Source organism: Puccinia triticina, chromosome 4A (assembly GCF_026914185.1).
Source record: "Puccinia triticina chromosome 4A, complete sequence".
Lineage (NCBI taxonomy): Eukaryota > Fungi > Basidiomycota > Pucciniomycetes > Pucciniales > Pucciniaceae > Puccinia > Puccinia triticina.
The window spans coordinates 4,790,557-4,801,430 of record NC_070561.1 but is presented as its reverse complement, the minus strand read 5'-3'; positions in this window follow the sequence as shown (position 1 = coordinate 4,801,430).

Here is a 10,874-nt window from a genome sequence, read left to right as displayed (position 1 = left end):
CGAGACCCTTCTGGTTCTCACCGAGGGTTGGACGCCTCCATCCACGCGCCCAAACCCCCGATCGGCGAGATCCCAGAATTCCAGAAACCGCGGCCAAAACCGCCATCAAGCCTATGTACGCCCCAACAACGGAGCAAATCCAGCGGGCCAGCAAACCGACAGGCCAGCCCAGCCATCCCAGAATCAAAGCAACCGTCCGAGCCGAATGAGGGGACGCCAGAATTACAAGGCGTCGATCTACGCGGAGTTGTTTCGCATGGGCAGGACGATCCAAGGAGGCTATCAAGCCATAGATCAGTCGCGCTCCAGGAACCAAGGATACAACAACTGACCCTTTTGGAAGTGAGTGCCGTCTTGAACCGTATGTTTAAGGAGCTGGAGAAGATTATTGATGGGAATTCGCGTTTCATTAAAGACCGCATAGACTTGTCTTTGACGTCCCTATCGAAGTCTTTGCTTAAGGATATATCTTCCCCTATTTCCAATAATGTTCAGATTGTTAAAGACGTTGTCAACAAACAATTTAAAGGCGTTAAATTTTCATTGACTGGTATACATACTACTTGCAATACAGTCTCTTCTAGTTCCACTTACATGACTGAGGTACTCGACCGCCTGGCGGCTAAAGTCCGCACGGTGGAGGATATGGTCCAGGCCTTGCGCCCGGAGGAAAACAAGAAGAATGAGGACGAAATGAAAAACTTCATTCAGACGTGTGTTGACACCGCGGTAGCCCAGGTCATTAGTGGCCTACCAGACAATAGTAAGGTCATACAGGTGGTACAGGAAGTCAGCGCCCGCCTACACTCTGTGTCGGATCAGAATAGAACTATTCTCCGGGAGATTGAATTTTCCAGGGAAACCCTGATGCTCGATAGCATAGCTTCGACGTTGTCTGAGACTCTGTCTACCCATATTGACCAGAAGTTCGCCAAACTACGGCTGGTTGGAAGTCTTACGGCTACCATGCCGACTCCTCACGTCTCTTCGGGCGCCTCCAGCGTTAGCGCGGAGGTTGAGCAAAAGCTGGAGGAGCAGAGCAAGAATCAGCGTGCTAATTTTCTCAAACTTAGTGATAAGATTGACCGTATGATGAGTCAATACCGTTCCAAAGGAGCTCGGCTTCGGGAAGAAATGGCCGCACTTACTGCTGCAGTTTCTAATCTGCGCCAATCCAATCATAGCAGGCAGACGCCGCCTCATTTCCCTCAGCCTGAGCATCAAACTCCGCGGTACGCACCGGAGAGGATTGACCCTGAGCTGAAGAAACGGCTTAACAATGCGATTGCCAAATCGGATTGGCCGACGTTCTCTGGGGACGGGGAATACGATCATCTCCGGTTCGTCCGATGGATAGATACCGCGAAAAGCGACAGTCACGTGGATGATGAGGTCATTGTCCTCAAACTCCTCACTATGCTTACAGGTACGGCATTGTCGTGGTATGAAACCATGCGCCTCATGCACCAAAACCCTAGCTGGGCTTTCTGGAGGGCTGAGATTTGTAAAAAGTTTGGCCACTCCGCTTGGAAGCGGAAGAAACAGGATGCTTTCACCGCAGATAAATTTGTCCCAGGCGAAACCGCGCCGGCGCAGTGGGTGACCCGCCAGTACAACAGATTGCAGTGTTTTGAGCCTGGTATAGATCAGGAATCCATTAACTTCAAACTGTTAAACCTCATGGACAATGAGGTCGAGTATGCAGCTAAGAATGCTATGAAGCAACCGGACGCAGACCTTAGCTGCTTCATTAGTATATTGGAGGATATCTGTGACAAAACTCGTCTGGGCAGGCGCCGTTTCACGCCGAAACCCCCTCCCCCTACGCCTAGCAAAGCTCCTCCCGCCGCCGCGGAGAAGAATAGGACCCCGGCATCGGATATTAAGTGTTACTCGTGTAAAGAGACGGGGCATACGGCCCGTAATTGCCCTAAGAACGTTAATAACGTTGGGGAAAAGGAAGACGACAGCAAGGGCAATGAGGTGGGCAGCGAACCAGAGGAGGACGGAGAATCCATCATAGGCGCTATATCTGGCAGCACTGATGTCGTAAGCACGTCTAGGGGTAGAAATAACCTCGTACAGATGTCGTGCTGCGATAAAGAATGCATGGTGCTCTTGGACAGCGGGGCCGTGAGGTCGGTGGTGGGGAAAGGTTATCTTTCGCGGTTCTGCCCAGGTTGGGAGAAATTCATCCTGCCCATGGAAGCAGGGAAGTTCCATAGCGCGACTGGCGCCCTTGTTTCGCTCGGAGTAGTAAATGTCCGGCTAATCTTCCGTAACATACGAATGGTCATCAAATTTGTCGTCATGGACAATATGTCGGCCAGGTACTTCATCATGGGTAATGATTACTTGCTTCATTACAAAATATCCCTGCTTAATGCAGGAAAAAGGCAGTTTACTATCGGGAGACAAAAATTCGACTTTGATGAGTCAATCAACGCGGTCCTAGCCGGTGCGGCAAGCGAGCCTACCTTTGAGGAAGAAGTGGTACGAGACTCAAAGATCAACGGAGATATAACCGCAGCTCAGCGTGCGGAACTGGTCTGCGCGTTGTCCGACAACAAGGCAGCGTTTGCTACAGTTGACCAACCATTTGGCTCCATCAAAGGACACGAGGTCGAGATTACCCTGACCGTCAACAAGCCCTATCCGCTGGCTTTGCGCAAATCCCCGTACCCAGCGAGTCCTCGTACACGGACTGCGATAGAGGAACATATTACCTTGCTCATGAAGATGGGTATTCTTCGGAAGGTAGGCTCCAACGAAGGGGTTGCAATCACGACGCCCGTGATCATAGCCTGGAACAAGGAAAAATCTCGACTGGTCGGTGATTTCCGTGCCCTAAACACGTACACGACTCCGGATAGGTACCCAATGCCGAAGATTACCGAGTCCCTGACTAAACTTCACGGGGCAAAATATATCACCTGCATGGACGTGCTTAAGGGATTCCACCAGAATACTGTCAGCAAAGATAGCCGGCAATTTCTGCGCATAATTTCGCATATGGGAGTCCATGAATATCTCCGCATGCCTTTCGGCATAAAAAACGCCCCGTCCCATTTCCAGCGCATGATGGACACGGAATTTAGGCTGGAGTTAAGCAAGCTCTGGTTGATCATCTACATTGATGATATCATAATCTTCACAGACAACTGGGAAGATCACCTGGTCAAATTGAGGATTGTTTTGCAGAAGGTCATCGCTATGGGAATGAAGATATCCTTAACTAAATGTTCCTTTGGGTTTTCCGAGCTGAAAGCCCTGGGCCACATTGTCAACGGCCTCTCCCTAGGCATTGACCAGAACAGAGTAGCAGCGGTGCTACTGAAACCCATCCCCACAACTGTGAAGGAGTTACAGTCGTTTCTTGGCTTCGCTGGTTACTACCGGCTGCACATACGTGATTTTAACATGATGGCGTCTTGTTTATACAAGATTTGTAGCCCTAACGTTGGGTTCGAAATGACCCTCGAACGTGTCGCGGCTTACAAGTCCTTGAGGGTAGCGTTGACAACGGCCCCCTTGCTCTTCCATCCAGACCCTACTAGGCCTTTCTTGCTTTATGTAGATGCGTGTATGGAGGGTATTGGCGCCGCGCTTCATCAGATTCAGATGATTGGGGACAAAGAGCAGGAAGGACCCATCTGCTTCATCTCACGACAGCTGAAGGATTCCGAGAAGAAGTACGGCGCATCTCAGTTAGAGTGTCTCTGTTTAGTATGGGCTTTGGAAAAGCTTTACTATTATCTCGACGGCTGTGTGTTCACGGTGATTACTGATTGTGTTGCCCTGAAATCTCTCTTGAATATGAAAACGCCTAGCCGTCACATGATGCAATGGCAGATCTCAATCCAGGAATGGCGTGGGTCAATGACCATTGTCCATCGTGATGGTCTCATACATAAAAACGCTGATGGGCTGTCACAGTGGGCACTTCCCAACGACAAGGATAATCCTGCCTCCAACGAGGAGGAAACATCCCGGGAGGTTCCCATCATGGCAATCAGTATAAGTGGGTTGTCCACTGAATTTTGGGATTCGGTGGAAACCAGTTACACTAATAACCGTAACACGGCAGCACTGGTTGGTATTCTCCGCTCGAAGCACTCGCAGCCAGACCTGGTTGCTCAATTGGAGGAGCCATGGAAAACAAATTTCAGCGCAGGCAGGTTCATTCTTCTGGACGGCCTCCTCTACCATCGTACTGGCAACCATTGCGCGCTGGTGTTAGTGGAAGAAGACCACATTCTGGCTATGCTACAGGAATGTCACGATAATATAGCAGCTGGACATTTTTCCAAAGACCGTACGGTCGAGCATCTACGCGTGTTGGCCTGGTGGCCAGGATGGATTGTTAGAGTTGAGCAATACTGCGCAAGTTGTGACCGATGCCAGAAGGCCAACCAGGCAACGGGTAAGCGTTTCGGGCTCCTGCAATCCATCGAGGAGCCCAAGCAGCGGTGGGAAGTCATTAACATGGACTTCGTCACCGCTCTGCCTCCCGGAGGGAAGGATAGCTATAATGCGGTCCTTGTTGTCGTTGACCGCTTTTCAAAGAGAGCCCGCTTTCTCCCTTGCTATAAGGACAACACTGCGTTAGACGTAGCCCTGCTGTTTTGGAATTCCATCGTCAACGATGTAGGTTGCCCCAGGGTAATCATTACCAATCGGGATCCCAAATTTACCTCCGAGTTCTGGCAGAACTTGTTTCAACTGATGGGTACGAAGCTATCCTTTTCGACAGCTTACCATCCCCAGACGGATGGGCTTGCGGAGCGTATGATCCAGACCTTGGAGGACATGATCCGCAGGTATTGCGCGTTTGGCCTTCAGTTCAAGGACGGGGAAGGCTACTCGCATGACTGGGTCTCTTTGTTGCCAGCGTTGGAGTATGCGTACAACTCGAGCATACACTCTAGCACAGGGAAAACCCCGTTTGAACTTGAACGCGGATGGATCCCGCATATGCCGCGCGACCTCGTACTGAGCAAGGCGGTAACGTTGCATCCCTCGGCCGAGAGGTTCCAGGAGATGATGGTCAAAGCTGAGCAACAAGCAAGCGCGTGTCTGACGGAGGCTGTCGCATACAATAAGGAGCGTTGGGATAAAAACCATCGGGATCATGACATCAAAGTCGGGGACCGCGTGTTAATTTCGACGGTAAATTTTCAGAACCTAGGAGGCAACAGGAAACTTAAGGATCTGTTCGTTGGTCCGTTTTTTGTTAAAGCACTACACAGGCGTAATGCGGTCAAGGTTGTTTTGACTGAGGGCTATGATCTCAAACATCCCATGTTCCCCGTCAGTCTGCTTAAAAAATATGTGGCGCCTGGCGATAAGCGCGAGCCTCCCCCGCCAGTAGTGCCGGAAACTTTGCCCGACCTTGATACCAAACAGGTTGCATATAGAATCCTGGACAAAAAGCTGTCAAGGGTTCAAGGTCAGGATTGTCGAATCTATCTGACCAGGTTCAAGGGCCTGTCAGCGGACCATGACAAGTGGATTAAGAAAGAGGCTATAGCTAATGCCGATACCTTGCTACGCAAATTTCGCGCTACAAAACGTAGGAACCCCGGCACAACTCCCATTAGAGCCGTGCTTTTTTTTGGGGGCGAATGTCAGCCCTTGGCTAGTCCAGACAGCGCCAAAGCTGACACTGCACGCGCAGCAGAAGAGCTGTGCGCGCATAGTGCCGCTCCAGGCACAGTACGCGCCGAGGACAGCGAGTGCGCGAGCAAGCGCGACTAAGTAGAGCTCCACAACGCTCACGGGTTGTCGAGCTCGAGTGAGCACATTCCACGCGAGTGTTCTACGCGTGGGCATGGTATGTCAAACTCGAGTGAGAACAATCCACGCGAAGTTGTCACGCGTGGGTCTAGTAGAACGTTGTGGAGGCCTGACTCCTAAGTGTGGCCATCACAGTCGAGTATAAAATACCTGGGGCCTCCGCCCCACAAAGGGTTCCTCAGATTATTCTTTAGATTACCAAGCCCGTCATCCTTGTTTGATACAAAACGACCGGGGCTTTCATCTAGTTACATCTCATCCTTTCTTATATCTTTGAATAATCCTTACTCCTCGACTCCGCCTCCGCCTCCGAATCCCTTTCACCGCCTTCACCTTTGCAGTTCACACTTCCTCGTCTTAACGGTTCTTTCCGCTTGCTACCCTACTAGGTAAGCTTGAGCTTGTGAACCTTCTTAGGTTCCGGTACGACTTAGCTCTACCAGCCCCTCCAACGGAGGCGCGGCTTTCTCCTCCCGTATCCCGGTTGAGTCGAGCGTGTTTTCCTATTTAGGAACTCACAACCTGTTCATTTCCATTCAGGGCGTCGCCACTTTAGAGACGCGCCCTGACATTATATGTCACTCTACAATGGAAAAATATTGCTAATAATTTGATAGCACAAAATATATGCATCATGGAAAGATTCCTGAAATTTTTGGACTGTTTGGGTGTGTAACAAAAAAGTTACATTGTTGGCGGTCATTTTCCTACTAAGCCCTACGCGCACCCCTTATATGTCATTCTAAAATGGAACATTATTGCTAATAATTTGATAGCACAAAATATATGCATCATGTAAACATTCCTGAAAGTTTTGGAATGTTTGGGTGTGTAACAAAAAAGTTATGTGGCTGGCGGTCATTTTCCTACTAAGCCCTACGCGCACCCCTTATATCTCATGTTCTGATGACACAATATTGCTAGAAAATTCAGGGGGTAAAATTTATGCATAAATCTCTGTGATCTCAAATTTTTATTTCTCTAGTACGTGGAACAAAAAAGTTATACATATTAAAAATACACATGTGTGCATCTAGCACTACTTACCGGTCATCGAGGGGATTGTGTACTCCTCTTGATGGGCACTCTGTCCCGGTCATTGAGTGGAGTACATACTTCCCTCGATGACCGGAGCAATTGGGTCATCGAGGGGAGTACGTACTCCTCTCGATGACCGGGTCCATGCCGGTCATTGAGAGGAGTACATCCTTCCCTCGATGACCGGGTCCGTTCCGGTCATCAAGAGGAATGTTCACTCCTCTTGACGACCGGAGCTTGGTGACCTGGTTGCTCCGGTTGGCGAGAGGAGTGAACACTCCCCTCGATGACCGGAACGGACTCGGTCATCAAGGGAAGGATGTACTCCTCTCGATGGACGCTTTGTTCCGACCATCAAGAGGAGTACACTCCCCTCGGTGACCCGACCACTCCGGTCGTCGAGAGGAGTGAACATTCCTCTCGATGACCGGAACGGACCCGGTCATCAAGGGAAGGATGTACTCCTCTCGATGACCAGCATGGACCCGGTCATCAAGAGGAGTACATACTCCCCTGACCCAATCGCTCCGGTCATCGAGAGGAGTGAACACTCCCCTCAATGACCGGGATAGATTGGCCATTGAGAGGAGTGAACACTCCCCTCGATGACCGGAACGGACCCGGTCATCAAGGGAAGTATGTACTCCACTCGATGACCGGGATAGATTGGCCATCAAGAGGAGTACATAATCCCCTTGATGACCGGTAATTTGTGCCACATGCACGCATGTGCTGGCCGGTCATTGGGGGAGTGTTCAACTCCGCTCGATGGCCTGTGCCGGCCATCGGCACGGCGGCTGGGGGATAGCCAGGCCCGGAGCTGCTGCCCCTCAAACTTTCTTTTCGAGGGGCTGGGTACCCAACCATTTAAGTTTTAAAAGTTTTCAAGCAACTGAAAATTTTATTTCTTTATTTTAATGTCTTGTATTTACAAATTTAGACTTAAAATAAAGAAAAGCTAGGGCTTTGAGTTTACCTGAAAGCAGCACGAGATGATGCTGAGCTTGGGGTTCTTCTGGTAAAGTTGCTGAGCTATGGCACTATGCGTCTTGCAATGTGCGACAGGGTTTGGTCGAGTCGATGCAGGGACCGGTTATCTGAATAACCTGGTCTTATCCTGTCTATACGGGTGTGCTGGTTCTGGGAGATCTGCTCGTTGAATGTTATTCACTCGAGTCAGCTCTATCTTTGTTTCTCTCTCTTGAATCTCAAGGGAGAGAACTGCTCACCTTGTTTATTGGTGCTGTCCGTAATCCTGTTGAGGAGGGTATTTCTGGTCTGGTCTGCGATGCGATCGGCGAGGTTTCTGTTGAGATAAAGTTGGTTAGCTTTTGCTTCAACTTTAATCTCTTCTTTCTTCCTGCTGACTTACCCGGAGGCGTGCTTTGGCTGTCGTCTTTCTGTTGCGCTGACCAATAAGGTTCTGGCGTCTGCTGGCGTCAGAGTCAGGCTCGTCAGCGGCTATCTGGGTTAGGGTTTTGGGGTCTGGACTGCGAGGGGGCTTACCTCTCATTGCAGCTGGGCTTTGGCTTGGGTCTGGCCGCGCTAGCTTCCGCGGGGGTTGCTGCGTGGTCTAGGTCTGTATTCCTACAGCCTGCCATGCTTCTAGTCGTTAGATTAGAAGCAGCCTCTGAGATCTGGATCACTCCTATTTGGGCCAAGGATCGCCGGATAACTGATCTTCCGAGGGCCTTGGTGAGAAAATCCGCCGCATTCGTCGTTGTTTTGACGTGCTTGAGTCTGATGAGGTGGAAGGCAATGAGTTCTTGTACAAAGTGTAGACAAATGTCGATATGCTTCGTTCTGAAGCTATTTTGTGATGTTTCACTGTTGGCGAGATCGATTGTGCCTTGATTTTTGACTGATACTTTGATGTCTTCTACTTTATCTTGTATTTCTAACTCTTTGATTAAACTAGCAAACCATGCAAGATCCCTGCCAAGATCCGAGAGGGCCTTGTATTCCGCCTCCGCTGTTGAGAGAGAGACGGTGGGTTGTTTGCTAGACTTCCAGTTGAGCAGATGCGTCCCAACGGTTAACACAAAGCCTGTTGTCGATCGTCTAGTATCCAAGCAGTTTCCCCAGTCTGCGTCTGCATAGGCTGCTAGCTTGAAGTGTTCGGACTTCTTGAAAGTTAGACCTACGTGACGGGTTCCCAAGAGATATCGAAAGACCTGCACTGCTGCATGGTAGTGCTTGATACCTGGATTCTCTAGGTATTGCAAAAGTTGACTGACGGCGTACGAAATGTCGGGCCTGGTTAGGATATTCAAGTAATTTAGAGAACCCACCAGCCCTCGATAATTGACGTTCAATTTGCCGAATGCTTCAATCTCTTGTTGTGTCGCTCTCTTCATGCGCTCCCTTGGATTGAGTGGACAAGTTGCTGGGTGCTCCTTGTCAAGTCCGAATTCCACGAGTTTTCTCTCGACATATTGCGTCTGATTGATCTGGAGGCCGTCTGTGAACCTTTTGATATTCATCCCTAGCAGAAACTCGGCCTCCCCCGGGTATTTGATGTCAAATTCTTTTTCCATTTCTATCTTGAAGACCTCTGGGTTATCGCTGATGATGACAATGTTGTCCACATGTGCAAACAGCCATGTTGCTGGTCAACCTTTGGACTCCCTTTGCCAAAATACACACGGATTGGAGACTGATATGTTGAAGTCCAGCACCTTGAGGTATGCCATGAGTCTCTTGTACCATACCAGAGGAGCTTGCTTTAGACCATATATGGCCTTTTTAAGTTCTAGAACCGAGTTAGCCGGACAGTTGTATCCTTGCGGGGGTAGGAGTGTGACGGTATCTTCCAGCGGACATGTCAAGAACGTGCTTCTGACGTCTAGCTGGTGAATCTTCAGCCCATTGTTCACCACAAAAGAAATTAGAAATCGAAGAGAGGCTGCTTTTCCGGTTGGTGCGTAGGTGATATTGAAGTTGCACCCGTGTATCTGCTTGAATCCCTGCGCACATATGCGTGCCTTGAATTCTATCACCTTGTTATTAGAACCTAGCTTTCTCCTATACGCCCACGTGGTTGAGATAGGTTCATTGTGGCTTTGCCTTGATCGAACCATCCATACCTCATGTCAGAGCATGTTCGTGATCTCTTTTACTTCTGCTTCCAGCCATTGAGCCCGATCTTTGCTACTCATGGCTTGACAATGAGTCTTCGGATCGATTTCAATCTCAATAAGATAAGCTTGACGTCTTCGCTTGCCTTCCAGAATATTGCTGGGATCAATTGCGCTTGTTACCTCTTGCGGAAGCGGATCTGTTTTCCATGCGTAGCAACAAGTATCCGACGATTCTGGATGTGATCGTGACGACGCTGATCCTTCTTGACTATCTTGGGCTTGCAGACTTTGCGATCAAAGATCCCTCACGATTTTGGAAATCTCATGTTCTTCAGCTTCGAGTTCTTGGATCTGATCTTCGCCAATGCTTTCTTCCTCCCCAAACGGAAATGGTTCTTCTGCATTAAAGCTTGGAAGCTTGTTTTCTCCTAAAACGGTGTGGCCTCTGTTCAGTGCAGGACAGTCAGGAAAGGTGTGCTCATCAAAGTGCACATGCTTCACCGTAACCACCGCTCGATCCTCAGTACATAGAACTCTGTAGGAAGAGTAATCATTTTTGTATCCGAGTAGAATCCCTTCCCACAAGATTGCCCCAAACTTAGTCTCTTGTTTCTGTTTTGGCTTGACAATCCAGACACGGCATCCAAAAGGTCAAAAGAAATTGACATTTGGCTTTAGCTTGAAGAGGATTTCTACCGGTGTCATCCTGCTTTTTGACAGTGATGGTAGACAGTTTGTTGTGGCGGTAGCTGTCTTCACCGCTTCCGCCCACCATTCAGGTGCCAAATTTGCCTGCATCATTAGGCATTGGGTCATATCAATGATTGTACGATTGGCCCGTTCAGCTAGTCCGTTATTTTGCGGAGTGTACGCCAGGGCTACATTGTGTTGAATGCCTTCGGATTTGAGCATGTCGCTGAGAGTACCGTTAACAAACTCTCCTCCCCCGTCCGTGATTAG